We start from the raw sequence: 17,287 nt of genomic DNA, 5'->3' as shown, positions 1-17,287 counted from the left end.
TACGATCATTCATACATGATCGTTTTAACATGTTACTTTTTAGTAACTCCCGTGAGTAAGTTCTTCAACTCTCACGAAAACTTATATGTTGATAGTCTCACGATCATTTGTATATGATCGCTTTTAAAATATTACTTGTTAGTAACCCACATGAAAATTTTATGAAACTTTTCATGTCCCCTTTGTGTCTCATCAAATGACATTAACCCTAGTCATATATGACTATCTCAACAAACATTAAACAAATAGTATTAGTCGATAGTTAAAAAATGCATATAACATGAACAATCTGTTGATATTCATGTCTAATAAAAGTTGATTTTTCAAATACTTATGGTCGTCTCTACACCATCATCTCATAGACTTTACAAATACTTTGTTAAGATCTGTAAACATGATCCAAGAAATAATCCTTGTTAGGATAGTTACCAAGAAGAAATCTCTAATCTGATGCTTGGAAAGCCTCTACGAATGCTACAAAGGTCACTCCAACATATACTCACTCCAGGTTCTATCTTTTCTATACCTTCTCACAACGATATAAATTGAACAAGTAAACTTAGTGTTAGATGTCATACTCGAATCAACGTTTTCAAAAACCAGTTTATTATAATCAAACTCGATTCAAGAAAGGCACTCTATGAGCACTAAAATTTTAATTACCCAATTTATAGAATTTTAAAATAATTATTTTGAATAAATAAAATCAAAATAATTAAAAGAAGGCCAAAACATGATTAAATAATTAAGTGAGATTAATTATTGTAATAATTAAAATCCCAATTAATTAAAAAAATGGTCAACGAAAATAAAAAAAAATTGAAAAAATGTTGTACTTATTCTATCCTAAATTAATTTTAAAAAAAATCAAAGGGCATTAAAATAAATAATTTAGGATAAATGTTGTTTCCATTTTATCCAAAATAAATTATTTATTAAACCCCCAAAATATAAAAAATAAATAAAATAAATTGACAAAACAAATGTCATATTTATTAAAAATATTTTGTAGGTAAAAAATAAAGCCAAAAAGATAAAGAAAAATCAATTTCAAATAAGCTCTTAGGCTAAAAATGGAGTGTGATATGTTACAACCGAAATTATGAGGATTAATTGCAGCTGACCCTACAACCCTTAGATGCGCGTTGGAAGCCCAACACACAAGAGACATCCGCGTCTCCCACTACAACAAGATGATGCGCGCTCGCGAAGCACCGAATCAACTAACGCATGCCTCAACGTCGTTAGCCCGGATGCAACGGAACGCCCAAACACCAACGAAACGCGGATGGAGCATCAATCATTCAATTTTTTGCCCAAAACAACATCATTTCGCTTGGCTTGTCTTCTTCCTCGCGATGAAGAACCAGATAAAAACAAGCTTCAATCTTTGATTTTTCAAAGATGACACTTTGTCGTTTCTCAACCTTTTGACTTCAATCAAAAGGTAAAATGATCACCCTACTCTAGTGATCATTTCCCCTACCCCTTGAGGCATCATCGCGGCTTATACCAGTAACTGATTGGAGATCAAACAAAAGACCATCAATGGCCTTTTGACTTAATTCTATCCACTTGGTTGATGAACCGACCTTGGGAGGCTATAAATAGCCTCCACCACGCAAACCGAAGGCAAAAGATCCACTCTCCCCTTCTCAATTAAGCCTGAACATAACTCCTCCATTAAAGTTCATCAAGCTTTTCTGAAAATTTGAAAACTTCATAAGGATGTAATGTTCTAATTCAGGCATTCAGGAAGTTTTCATAAGAGTTAAGAAGTATTCTCCAATTCCAAGTAAACTTCCAATCACACTATAATTCAAATTATTAGTTGGAATTGAAAATTTTAAATCTCAGTTTTGCTACTTTCATATATTGTATGATTATCTGATTTCTTGATTGGAGAACGATCATATCATCATTTATAAGCTTTCTGTTGAAACAAAACCGAATCTATCAACTTAAATCAGAAACCCCCAAATTTAATTTTAAAAATTTTCAATATCGGGTTTCTGTTATTGATTTATTGCTCAAGAATAGCAACTCAGAAAACTACCCAACATGTTTCTAAGGATGTTGGGAACATATTTGAACCGATTCTAAGCCATCTAGATCAGTCCTATTTGATTTATTTTAGATTAAATTGGTTTTTTCTCTCCCTTCTTTTCCATCATTTCAATCTTTTCAATCACTTCATTCCTCTATTTAAAATACCATTTTACCCTTACCAAATTTTTTTAAATTTTAAATTATTAAACCCTATTACCCAATGACACGTTCCGTAATTTTTAACAACAGTGGGGACTTAAATGTCCCAAAACCCATTCTACCCAAATAATCTTATCCATATTTCATACAGATTTTTTTGTCACTTTAACCAAAATAAACCAATAAACCCAATTTAGGATAGGCCAATTTAGATGCTTAATCAAAAACTATATTTTTTATAATTCAGAATACAAATTTCAGTTCTTGAATTGATTAAAACGAATAGTCAGTGTTCATGTTTTAGCTTCATTCAATAATATAAAGCATAAGGAAGCTATTGTCAAGCTTCTCACGCTTCAATAAAGCCTAAAAACCAAAAACCCATTTTTTACCTCAAAATAGTTTGAGTTGAATGAGACATCATCCCGATCGAATGACACATCGGGATAATGTTATAAATGATCTTTGGGACCATATGAAGCTTCTCATACTCTTGGGTCAAAGGATCAAAGCCTCAATCAAAATCATCAAACCTATAGCTTGATATTCTTAAGGACTCTAGCCCAAGTCTAACTTGGGAACGAGAGTCCTTTGTACCTGGGACCGAGGAAAGTTAGTCCAAGGCTAACCCTAGATCGACAACATCTTGCACCTAGGACCGAGAAAGGTTAATCCAGGGATAACCCAAAACCGAAGAATTCATTGACCCCCGATAGAAGAATTTCACACTCGACTGAGGATCCTTACACCCGACTGAGGACTCCAGCACCCCAGCCGAGGATTCCCACACCTCAATCGAGAACTCTAGCACTTCGACTGAGAGTTCCCGCACCTTGACCGAGGGACCTCGACCTAGGACCGAGAGGACCAGTGGGCCTGTTTGGTTTGGATTTTAAAATTTTAAAATTATTTTTATAATTTTGGATCCCAAACCATTTTCTAAAATCTAGAAAAAAAATAAAAAAATGATTTAAAAATAGTTTTAGAATATTTTCATAAAAAATATTTGACAAGGACTTGTTTATGATTTAATTTTAGATCCTAAAACTTTAAATTTGATATTTTTCAGGTATTTTCCTCAGTAAACGTCGACATCAGCATGAGATACCAACATTTAAATATTGTTTTTACAATTTTAAATGCTCAAAATTTGTGCATGTCTAGAACCTGAATAATAATTGGTTAAATAAAACGTAAAAAAACTATTTTTTCAAAAGTCAAGACTTTATAAAGTATAGATTATTTTAAATGGTACAAATGATATAACGCGAAAGCCTTTTTCCGAGTATCACCAAACATCGAACCAAAAAGAGAATCTGGTCAAAAATACGTTTGTAAATGTATAATTTATTGATTTAAAAAAATCAATTAACGACTCTTATCAAATAAATAATTTGATTATTTTAAATCTAGTAAATTATCTAAAATTTAATCAGAATTAATTATTATTATAATTAATTTCAAATGTCAGGATATATTTCATAAAATTTTAAAAAATAATATATTATTAAAAAGATTCTTGACACGCAATTTAATGTTGAAATTTCTCGAACCTCGAGCTTTTTTCGGGACAAGGGTATTTTCGAGGGTTACAATCACATCACTTGAGTTTTCAATTTGTTTTTTAAAAAATGTCTATATATGTTAAAAATAAAAAAAAAATCGTTTAAGAACAACGACAAAGCATGACATGAAAAAAATAAAAAAAAAATAAAGAAAAAATGGTACTAAATAAGTTATCTAACTCGAAAATCCTCGAGAAGAACGATTAATTCCCCGACAGACTCTATTGTCTTTCTTGAACGAATCTTAGAAAGAGTCATAATAATAATATTATGAATGATATGCATCGGACGACTACGATCATTGAAAGTTCGACGATTTCTCTTCAACTAGATAGTCCACCAAAAAATAATTGAGATGGTAACCCAAGTATGTAGGTTTGCCATATTAGCCGCATCAATTAAAACTTATCAGCAACTACCTAAAAACTCGGTCATCACCCAATGAATATCAGTAATACTGCACAAAAAAATTCAAATATTAGTCACCCATTGACAATGCTAAAGTAAGTGAGTTGTCGATTCAACTTCTTCGTGACATATGACTAACCATAATACAACATTTTTTTCATGCACATATCATCCGTTAGAATTCAACCATGCCCCACATTTTTCTCTATTCAAAGAATGAGATCTTGAATGAAAGACTTCCAAAGTTTTTCCAAATAAAAATTATATGAAATCATCTTAGCGAATAAATTATAGCAATGCCCCACATGGAAACTATCCATATATTGCCAATGCATTAGATAGTGGCACTTGATTGCGTCTTACCAAAAGTAAAACTCTATTATGGGACGAAGTCTCCATAATGTTTAATCTCCTTCTATATCTAATTCGGCTAGCAGAACCACTAGACCGAGGATCAAACATGTCCTTAATTGTGGCATTTTTACATATAACAATGGAAGCAAGCTCAAGATACATCGTAGCTAGACTTTTGACACTACACCAAATGTCGTCCCAAATTTAATTGAATAACCATCCCAACAATGAATCTAGACTACTCACGAAAACTTTTCCAGATAGAATAAATTCCCCTCCAAATGTTACACTCTACTAGATAATTAGGCATTTTGGTGAATCAACGAAACCAATCATTACCCTACTTAAATCTGATTATCGATGTTCAAGCTCCATTACAAATCTAGTACACCATTTTAATATAAGAGTATTATTAAAAGAAATAAGATCTCGAATATCTAGACATTCTTGATCTTTAAAATATTTAACCTTATCTCAACTAACTAGGTGATAAAACAATGAGTTAGAAGATCTCTATAAAAATTTACACATTATTCTCTCACCACCACACTCTTAGGGAGAATAAATAATGACATCGTATATGTTGGTATACATGAGAATACACTCTTAATAAGGATTAGTCAACCCCCTTTCGAGATTATTTTATATTTCCTTCTATACTATTTATATTCTATTTTAGTAATAATCGGGTCCTGAGAGACCTTGGTCATAATTTAGCACCTAATGACATACCAAGATATGTTGATGGAAGACCACCAATTCTAAACCCCAACACATTTGTCAACCTCATCATTCTTCTATTCGAAACATAATTTGAAAAAAGATGCCTGACTTATTAAGATTAACTCGAAAACCGGAACATGCACTAAATAACCATAAAATATCCTGAATGTGTTTAAAATTTATATAAGTAGCTTGAACTATGCAAATCGTGTCATCATCAAAAAGTAAATGTGATATGGTAAAAGGATATCTTCTTGACCCACAACTCACTCCACGGATGAGTTCCGAGTTTTCTACGAAAGCCATCATTTTTTAGAGAGCTTCCATAATAATAATGATGAACAAAAAATGAGAGAGTGAATCACCATATCTGATCCCTCTAGAGCTTTCGAAAAACCTTAAGAACTCCCATTAACAATGACAAAAAAATTAACTGCTGAGAGGCAAAATCTAATACAACTAATCCATTTTGCACATATTCTCATTTTGTCCAATAAATCAAATAAAACTCTCAATTGACATGATCATAAACTTTTTTTATGTCTAACTTGACAAAATCACATTTTCATCTCTTGAATTATCTGAGTTAATGCACTCATTGGCTATTAATACGGCATCATAAATTTGACGACCTTTGATGAACGTCAACTGATTATTAGATATGACCGTGTCTAACACTCTTCGCAATTTGTTGTCAAACATTTTGCGACAATCTTATAGAATGACGAAACAAGACTAATTGACCTAAAATTCTTTACATCAATAGTTTCTTGAGTTTTACGAATGAAACATATCAAAGTAGAGTGACAACTCTTACCAAATGATGAAATCGATAAAAATGATCAATTACTTACATAATTTCAGTCATAAGAAAATGCCACATCTTCTTAAAAAAAAGTTAAAGTATCATGTCACATCCTAATGCTTGTTATGAGATCATGTGTTTTAACGATGATAAATGTCACTGCCACCAATAATTGCCCTCCAAATTATGCTCTTACTTCGGATAATGGTGGTTGGTGTAATCCTCCTCATGAACATTTTGATCTTTTTCAACCAACTTTTCTCCATATCGCGGAGTATAAGGATGGGATTGTTCCTGTTTGGTATCATAGTTATGTTACCTTCCATTTTTTTTTTAAATCCCGTGGAAAGAAAGTGTTAGATTGAGTCATTTCAATGTCATGATCAGGATGGAATCTCGTGTGTCTAAGTTGGGATGGTGATGCTCATATTGGAAAATAATAAAAATAAAACTCCTATAAGTTGGTTATGCCCTCAACCCGAGTAATATTATCGTGAAGAAATAACTACAAAATTCTCCGAGCAAACCACTCGACTACAACAAATTAAAATCAAATTTTATCTATGAAGATATCTATAGTTTATTAATCTCACATTTGTAAGGAGTTCATATTTATTGTGATTTTTCAATGTGAGACACACAATCTCCTCAACTTAGTTGGTTTTGATACCATCTGTAACAACCCTGATACCATTAAATTATTGTGATATCATACATCAAGAAATTACGGTAAATATAATCTCTTTATAAGATCAAGATTAATATAGATTATAACTATTTTATGTGAAGGTTAATATAAATTATACTTACCTTTATGAGTAACATTTGAGTTTGACTAAACTTACGGATAACGATAACGGGGTGAGAGAAAATCATGAATAGAGGGGAAACTATTATTTTATTTTTTGAAAATTAGGTTAGAATAGGTACTAGAGAAATATTTAGAAAACCTGGTTAAGACCTAAAGGTCACACAATTTCCTAAACAAATCATTTTTTTTTACCAAAACTCATTCGGATCACGAAGATCTGGTTTAATATTGGTATTTCTGAATATAGATAAAAAAAAAAAAGTAAGAGTTTTTAAAGTAAAAATATTTTAGTTAATAAAAATGAATGAATTAATAATTAGAATTATAGTCTGATGCCAGGGAGGGATGAAGCTCAGGGATGAAGTGGGCTTAAGTCCACCCCTAGCTCATACATAATTTTTTTATACCTATACAATCTGGCAAGAAGGGAAAGAATGGGTTGTAGTTTGTTGACGATGGAATTTGGTAGGTTTTCAACTTTGTTTGAGAGAGAAAGAAAAAGATGTTAGATATGTTGATTTTAAACCTTTGTTTGAGAAAAAGATGTTAAAATATATTTATTTTATTTCTTATTTTATTATAATGATTATTTGGATTTAATTAATTTGTAAGATTTTTATAAATCATTTTAATGTTTTAAAAATATATAAGTATTTTTTTATCTTTTAAATTTATTTATTTTCTTTATGTTTAAATAATATTTTATAATAAAAAATAATTTTAAATAATTAACATTAAAATAGTAAATTCCAATATTTTAAAATATTATTATTATTATTTATCTAGTGCTACATTCACAATTTTTATAAATAATATATAATTTCATCTTTTATTTTGTTGAATTCATTCCAAATTTTTTCTTTATGTTTTACAAGTTTACTTTAATTATTATATGTACGTATAACCCACCTGATAATTGGCATTCCATAAAAATATATAATAATTAAAGTAAACTTGTAAAACATAAAGAAAAAATCAATTGTTATTAATAATAAATGACTAGTTATAATTCTTTCTTAAATCTTGATAGCCGTCCTCACTTATTTGATTGGACTATTAATTATTTTACGGGTCACAATTAAATTTGAATTTTTTATTATATTTAATTATATAGTCTTTAGTTCTAATTTTATTTTAATAAATTTATTTCTATTTTATAATATATATATATATATAAAAGAATGGCTTTCTTTCAGACAAATTTAGGTTAGAGATGAGATTGGCCATAAACTCAAAAAATATATTTTTTTTACTATAGAAAAGTCACACAATTCTTTAACTTTTTTAATTATTATTAACTACTTCATACATAAATTTAAAAAAAAGGCTGAACACATTTTCATCTGCTCGTTTTATTCATAATTTTCTCTTTATTTTATTCAATCTATCAAAAATATATTAAATCTATTTAAAATAAATATTTCAAACCCACCCCCAACTGAAATTCCTAGGTCCCCAATGTGATGTGATGTGATAGGAAACAACTTCTAAAAAACCACATAAAATGAGCTCCAAAACTCAAACTATTATATAGGGAAAGAACTTCTAAAAAAACTACATACAATGAGCTCCAAAACTTTAACTATTATACAAGGAAAGAACTTCCAAAAAAACCAAATACAATGAGCTCCAAAACTCTATTTATAGCCAATGTGATATTGTGACAAACCATTCATTATTTGTGTTATTGCATGGTTCCATATTAAAAGAAAGGAGGAATAAAGTTTATAATGACAGGCAACCCTTATTTTAAAATGCTTCTAAAAAGTTATCATTTTAAATTTCATTCGTACCGTAAAGAAAAAACAATTACCCATATATATTTTGCAGATGATCTAATTTTTTGTGGTTTATGCGGATGTTGAATCTGTTGGTATAATCAAAGAAGCTCTAACAATCTTTTCGAGTATTACAGGTTTATACATCATTGAGGACAAAAGTCAAGCTTTCTATGGAGGAGTTAATGAAGAAAGGAATGAAAACATATTCAATATTATAGGAATCAAGGAATGTGAACTACTAGTGAAATATCTTGGAGTACCCTTATCATCAAAACAACTTCGATATAATCACTTCAGACAACTGATAGAAAATGTTAGAATTTCTATCTTGGGTTGGGCTACAAAAAAACTATCTTATGCAGGTAGAATCTCGCTCGTTAAAAAAGTCATCTTTGGAATTATTAGCTATTGGGCACAACATATAGTCATCCCAAAGAAAATAATGGTTCAACTGGATAGAATTATGAGAGATTATGTCTGGGGATCACAAGGTAGTGGAGGCAAAAATGTTAAATAGGAGGATGTTTGCACTCCCATAGAAGAAGGCAGATTAGGAATAAAAAGTTGTGTTGAATGGAACAAAGCCCTCACCATCAGGAACTTATGGGCGTTGGAGTAGAAAACAGACTCCCTGTGAGTCAAATGGGTGCATACAAGATTTATGAAAGAAGAGTAGAGTATTCAGACATGAAGCATCAATGAAATAATGACATGGTCATTGAAGAAGATCAAAAAATAAGAAAATATGCCTTTCAAATGGTGCAAACTACAATTAAAAATGGAAGAGGGGTACTATTTTGATATGATCCTGTTAAGCTTGAAACTATAACTTAACTTTCCGAGTTCTTGATTTCAAGAAACGTGTTCTTGATTGATGGGACCGAGTATAGAATTCTTTAATAAAGCGCATCGGATATAATGTGATAAGAGAATTCGAGGTTAAAGAGAGAAGAAACCGGGGTGAGAAGAGAATACTACTAGAATACACTTAGTAGTCCAAGAAAGAGGTTCAATGCCGAGAGAATAACTTAGAGTAACAACTTTCACAAGCTTCAATTCATAGCCCAAAATGTGGGGTGGGCATCAGCATTTATAGAGGCTGAATTACCCAAGAGTAATTAGTTACAAACTTGTTACAACAACTTGTAAAAATAATAGAATTCGGTTTGAGAAAAATATAAGAAGAGGGAAACAAAACAGAATTATTAAACAAAAGACATAAACTGGCCCATGTGCACCATAGGACCGAGAAAAGGGTGCTAGAAATATTCTAGGACCGAGGCCTTGATGCGTAGACCATAACAGATCCTTACCTGGATAATATTCTCATTATGTTCAAAGAAGAAATGCAAGAAATCAGAGTTAGAAGAGAATACATCAAGTACTCATTTAGAGGCGTCTATGAAGGTAAATGTGATTCACTTTTAAGGTGTATTCCAAAAGGTGATAGAATCCTAAACCTAATGAGACAGAAACAACCCAATGAAAGAAATGATGAAATATGCTGGAAAACAGAAAGCGACGAAAATTTCATTACAGGAAGGCATGAGAAATGGTTAGAACAAGAGGACATGATGTAGATTCACATAATGTGGTATGATCACCAAAGATTATTTCTCGTCACTAATTTATTCTTTGGCTGGTATACAGGAAAATGTTGACAACAAAAAATATAATTCGAAAATACATAAACATTCTTGATATCAACTATGTCCTATGTTCGGGAGTTGAGGAAAACATAAACCATATATTTGGGGAATGCTCTTTTGTAATACAAATCTAAAGGAGGTATGTTGTAAACATGAACATCATCAACTTTCTAGTAACATGGGAAGAAATCCAAGAGTTGATCAAGAATAAAGCAAAAGGAAGATCCTTTTATGTAAGTATGTTAAAATGCTACTTTGGAGCAGTAATCTACAATATCTGGAAATAATGAAATTCAAGAACTCACAGTGGAAGAAGTAGAATTGTTGAAGATATTTGGGGAGATATAACTTCATATGGAAATTCACGCATTCAATTATTGAGAGGAATCGAAAGTAATGAAGAGAATAGAAAATTCTGCCAGATATGAGATATTTTGTTTGAGAAAGTCACAAATAAAATCAATATAAAAAACGATATAAGCGTTAATTGATTGTTGTTGTTGATATTTGTAATTCAGTTCTTGTTTCACTGTCAAATCTAGAAATTGTCTAGATCTAATCTTAAATTTTTGTATTTTTTTTTCTCCATATTTTGAGGTTTTTTTAATGAAATGACACTAAGTTATTTTCCAAAAAAAAATATAGTGATGATTTGGAATGTTGGAGGAGCCGAAGATGAAACCGGAGTTCAGATGAAGGGAAACAATAAATTAAAATGGATTTCCTTAGATAGAAACTTGGGTCAAAAATAGGTCACTAACGCCGTGTTGTCCGTAGAATCATTGACCTTTCAGATCCATACTAGCGACGACAGAAAACTAACTTCTTAGCCTATTGTTCCTCAAAATTGGAAGTTTGGTCAGATTTTTGAAGGAAAGAATTTCAGATAGATCATGATTAGTTTACACTTTAAATAATTATTTAATAGATAATTTTAGGTGAAATATCTTAACTCGTAAAATGAGATAGAAGTGTAACGAAATTAAAATCAAGACATCGATAATGATCGAACCATGAAAAAAAATATATGAAAAAAGTGAATAAAGATTTTAAAGAGAGAATCAAACTTGAATGAAATTCTTCCTTACGAAATAATGACACAATTACAACTTTTATATTTATATATATTTATATATATATATATATATATATATATATATATATATATATATATATATATATATATATATATATATAAACAAAACTTAGACATTAAATAAGAGACTTGAAAAATTTTATTTACCAGAGATAGTTTCAAAAGATACTTAAATAATGAAAATACACGTTTATTATTATTTTTACTTTATAGTTTCTAACCAAAAATAAATAAATAAGCATATTCCAAAGAATCATTCAATTTGATCAATTCTTTGTGTACAAATTATGCAAATTTGAAGATGAATAAATGTTTCTATTGTTTAGTGGTTGAACTGGTCTTGCATTCCTCTCGGCATGCTGCAAACCATATACATAAATTGTTTAGCGGTTTTCATGAATGTCATGCTTAGTTACGTTATGTTTAGACCATTTTCAAATCTAAAATGATACTTACATCTTGAACAACTTCTCGCAATAATTGAACTTGAACTGTCGAAACACTTCTCACCTGCAAATATTTGTCACTGTTATTTAAATAATTGAATGATAAACTTTGTATAATGATTAGTTATAATAAAATGAATGATTACATTTTTTGTGATGGCCCAAATGACACATTCAGTACAAGGTGGGACAGTTAAAGAACCCATATATCTATAAAATTTGGTATTCCTCTTAAGCTTAAGAATCCATTTTGGGTTAACTAAACCAATGAAATTCTCCACCTTCTTATCTGATATGTTTGATATATTCTTCATCAACTGAAACCAACCACATACAAATATCAATATCATATTTCAATTAGTTAGAATAAACAATATATAATTAAGAGAATTGATGAAAATATTTAACAAGCCTGAAAGAGAAAATTATCTGCATGACCAATCTGGTAGAGACCTCCAATCAATCAAATGGGACTTAACAATCTTTGGGATTGATAATTTATTCACTCTATATATTAATTAAAGTTATGATATATTGAAAATGATAAAGATATATGTAACTATTTTTTTTTAGACTTGGGGGTTGATGTTATTTAAATAATTTAATTCAATATTATCTCACCATCCTCGTAATAATCAAATTATTCAATTTATTAATTAAAATATTATATAATTTAATTATTATATTTAATTTATCATTATATATTAATATATTTTAATCTTCTTATAAAAAAAAATCAAAAATCCTCAAAATCTTATCGATCATTATTTAAAAAAAAACAAGTTATTTAAAAAATTCGAATTCAAACAACCCATTTATTTTAATTACACAATTTGCTTGAAATTATTAGTATGGTAGTGTATTTAACTAATTGATTTAATTTGTTTAATTATATATTTTAAAATTACTTCACAAATATATGATCTATTATTCAATCCTTCAAATAGGTCAATGTAATACCTTGTTCGATTGATAATATAAATCAAATGGGTCATCATTGTACCTGTATTTGATGCGACATGGGAGAAGAGAAAGAGGAAAATAAGAGAGATGAATAAGATCCAGCTGTTCTTCTTCTTCATTCTAGATAGTGAAAGATGAAAAATGATATTGAAAAGAAAAAATATTGCATAAACTTTAGTTCTCTATCTCAAATTCTCTTCCAGTATCATTCTTCTATAAATTTTTAATTGTTTTGATTGTGTTATATTATTTTACAATAAAATTTTATATATGTAAATTCTTATTTGAATTAATGATAACTAATTCATTTAAATAAATTTATAATTATAATTTTAACGAGAAAATATATTTCACATATATATCAAATAAAAAATTATGAGATTATCAAAATAATTTAACAGAACTTTTATTAAAACTTATATACAAAATAAATTTTGTATAAGATTATCAAAAACAAAAACAAAATTCTTATAATAGCATTTTCATATCAAATATAAAATATTTCGGATTATGAAAATAAATTAACAGAATTTCTAATGAAAATAATGTCCTCGAAACATTAGACAACGAATATGATGTCTCAAACAACGTCTAGTCTATCAATTAAGACCTACAAGTTAGGCCACCAAATTTGATAATATTATTTTTCTTACAACTATATATATAAAAACATAAATATAAAGACCATAAACTTATTATAGGAGTTGTTATAGGATCATGGGTTGGAACCTCGTTTTAGTTTGAGGGCTTCACTGGGATCTAGTGGGTTATGCCAAAATTTGTTGACGGATGTTGGAAGGTATGTTCTGAGGCAACTAGATTGGCGGACATTAATTTTTCACGGATATATTCTTGGCTAGAGGCTAGAGAGAAACTGTAGAATTTTTCATAACTGCAGTCGGCCGATGCAGATCATCCACGATGCTATTATCATTCTGTTTTCGGAGTTCTAATACAAGAAACCTAGATATACAACTGGGAATTCTATTAACTTTTAGGAGGTTCACCTTGCTCATTAGTTTATTTGTTTTTATCTTGTATCTTTAATGCTTACACAACTACCTTAATTCAATAATCTATTAGATAGACTATTTTATTATTATTTACATCAAAATATAAAAAAATATTGTTGTTTTCTAACCGACCACTAATTATATATGTACTTAATTACAGATTAAGTTAATTTTAAACATGGGTTGTAATCTAAGTGTTCTTTATTTCATTAAATATTTGCTGTAAAGTTGATTAGGATATGTACAAATATCGTTTGCTTTATCTCTTTATTGATTTCAATCTTAGCCTTGGAGCAAATAGAAATTGAGGTTGAAATCCAAGGCCAACAGAAATTTGACAAAGCAAAGCCTCAATATATTTAGAAGAAAAAGGAAAAGGCCTCATTGATTTTTTTATTAATCCCTTTTTTACACTAGAGTGAACTTTTAGATTTGTTTGGTTGTGTAAATGCTTGAATTTTTTATTTGTATTCAAAATGGTCTGATGGCTTTACAAAACATGGTGCCCTATTTTTTTCCATTTCATAACAAAGATTATTTAATAAAAGATAGTTTTAGCAAAAAAAAAAAAAAAAAAAAAAAAAAAAAAAAAAGAGCACATCATGAAAAGAAACAAATACCCAAAAATAATGGTAAGACAATAAGTAAGTGTGGTGAAAACTATCACTCTAAAAATGAAAACGGAATAATAGCAACCGTGATAGAATACAGAACAATAACGTAAAAGTAAGAAATAACAAAATAATGACACAAGAATCTTATACAGGTTCGGACCAACAATTTCCTATGTTCTGCTTTCGGAGAATCGATTCAATAAGGTTATAATAGGGATTACAAACTCAAATTAACTCTCTCTGTTTGTTCTAATTTTTAGTCTCACACTCTCTCTCGTTTACAATAAATATATATATATATATACTTTTAGAATTCATAATTAGGGTAAAGATCATGTGATATTTTTGACATCTCCACCATAATATGATCTTTTGGCGATTTAGTTGACATTTCCATAATAATATGATTTAATTGACATTTTCACCAATATGTGATTTCATGTCTTTCTGAATCCAACAAATAATCACACATATTTTCTTTTCCCTTTTGTATCTAACATTGAGGCACACCAATGTGGACTTCAAAAACCTTAGGCTCAATTTCACATTAAGTGACATGGATATCCGTTGGGATTTGGAAATCTAATGAAGGCAATGTCGGCTAGGAGGATTCGACAATCTAGGCTTACCCTAGTGTCGACCCTAACCTAGGTCATCTGATCCCGCCTCGGATGTGGTAATGAATTATCATTCTTGTTAATAGAGTTATTCTCAAAGTTTTATTTGTTTCTCTTTGAGTCCATCCTTGATCTTTAAAAATATTTGTTAATATATGTTTGAAGATATTTTGGATCTTTAAAAATCTTTGTTTTAAATCTATTGATTTCAATCTTAATTAACCTAGGAGCAAATAGAAATTGAGACTGCAATCCACAGCCAATAAAAATGTGACAAAGAAAACCTCAATATATAGAAGAAAGGAAAAAGTTCATCCTTTAAAAATTATATAGAAGAAAATGGAAAGGCCTCACATTGGCTTTTTATTAATTCTTTTAACAGTAAGGGACAAAATTGTGGGGAAAAAAAAAGAAAAAAAAGAGCTATTTGTTGAATTCTTTATTTGTGTTCAAAATGGGCTGGTTTTTATATATGAAAAATGCACGGATCGAATTAAATCGAATTGATATAATTTTTTTTTGAATTAAGCAGAACTAATATGACATTCCGCAGAAATGTCTCTCACATCCATTAAAAATGTTTTTATTGAAAATTGAACTCGTAATTGATATAACATTAATTAGTAGTTTATTTATATATATATATATATATATATATATATATATATATATATATATATATATATATATATATATATATATATATATATTTGTATGAACTTTTAAAATGATAAAAATTGAGTATAGTTTTATATTGTATTTTCGAATACTTTATTTAAAATTGTTGTTGTTAGTGTAGACTATATATAGGCCTAGATTTTATTTGTTGCTTTTTTATTATTTGGAAAGGATTTTATTGTGTTTAATTGAAATCATATATTTGGTCAATTAGAACCCTTTAATTAGTTATTTGAGTTATTATTTATTAGCACGTTCATTTTGAAGTTTTATATAACTATGTTGTCTATTAAAATAGTTATATTTGTTCAATTAAAATTTAGCCCAAGATTTCCCTAGAAGTGATGACTTATTGTTCAATGTGGGTGTTACTTACATTTTAAAATTTTGGCAATTTAGATTGCTTGTGTTTAAGTTGATTACATTTTGATCAATTCATTCCGTTTATAAATAATAATAAAAAATGATAAATTGAATATATATTGATTCATCAAATCTTTCGATTTAGAGCATAAATCAATGAATATGGACAAATATATGTTTAGCTAGATAACAAATTAACTCGACCCGGATCAACCATAATAATTTTCAGATATGTTTGATTATGGAGACAGAGACATTTGTTGTTTAATGTTTGTTTAGTAGTTGATTAATGAAAATATTATCCTAGGCTCTTAGTGACACTTTTGAGTTTTGACTAAGGAAAATATTATAGGCTTATCAAAATGAAGATATTTTTTTTTATTAAATATTATAGGCTTTTTATAATGGAGATATTTTATTTTTTATTATTATTTTTTTAATGTGGAAAACTAACGTGATATCTTGTAGGCACGACTTTCACTTCATTTAACAGATTTTGAGTGGAAATTGAACTGTGACCTGTCTGCAAACGAGTCAAGCTGACCTCGTCTTCTTGATTAAATATTTTTTAGCTCGACTCAACTATTACTTACCGCTCGGCTCGATTTGAAAAACTTGAACTAAAATTAAATTTTCAAATATTTGTAAAGAAAAAAAATATTTGTTTTAAATTTTAGGTTTTAATATTAAAATAAATAAATAAAATGTATTAGTTATTATCAAGCTCAAAAAAGTTCAACAAGTCATCGAGGGTCGAGCAAATATTATATGAGTTCGAGCTCGACTCGAATATTAAACGAGTCGAGTCGAGCTCAACTCAATTTGTTTAAAGTCAAACTCAAGTCGAACTTTGACCGGACAGTTTCATTCATTTTTATTCTAACCTATCCTAATGAAAATAGTCCATTTATAGTGTGTAAAATGGGATTTTTTATTTTTTATTTTAAAACTAATATAAAATTATAAGCATTGAATGGTATTCAACGGTAACTTTTGATCTCTTAAATAAATAATCTTCTCATTTAAAATAATTAGTTGAAAAAAGTTTTGTTATTATAAAAAAATTATATTTATGATTAGCTAAATTTAAAAAAAAAAATAACAGCCAAAAATAGATTCAAAATTGTATTTATGTTTTGTAAAATATTTTCAATTATTTAAATATAATATAGTTATAAATTTAACTTAATTAG

This window comes from Impatiens glandulifera, chromosome 1 (genome assembly GCF_907164915.1).
Source record: "Impatiens glandulifera chromosome 1, dImpGla2.1, whole genome shotgun sequence".
Taxonomy (NCBI): Eukaryota; Viridiplantae; Streptophyta; class Magnoliopsida; order Ericales; family Balsaminaceae; genus Impatiens; species Impatiens glandulifera.
Note: the sequence above shows the minus strand (reverse complement) of the source record.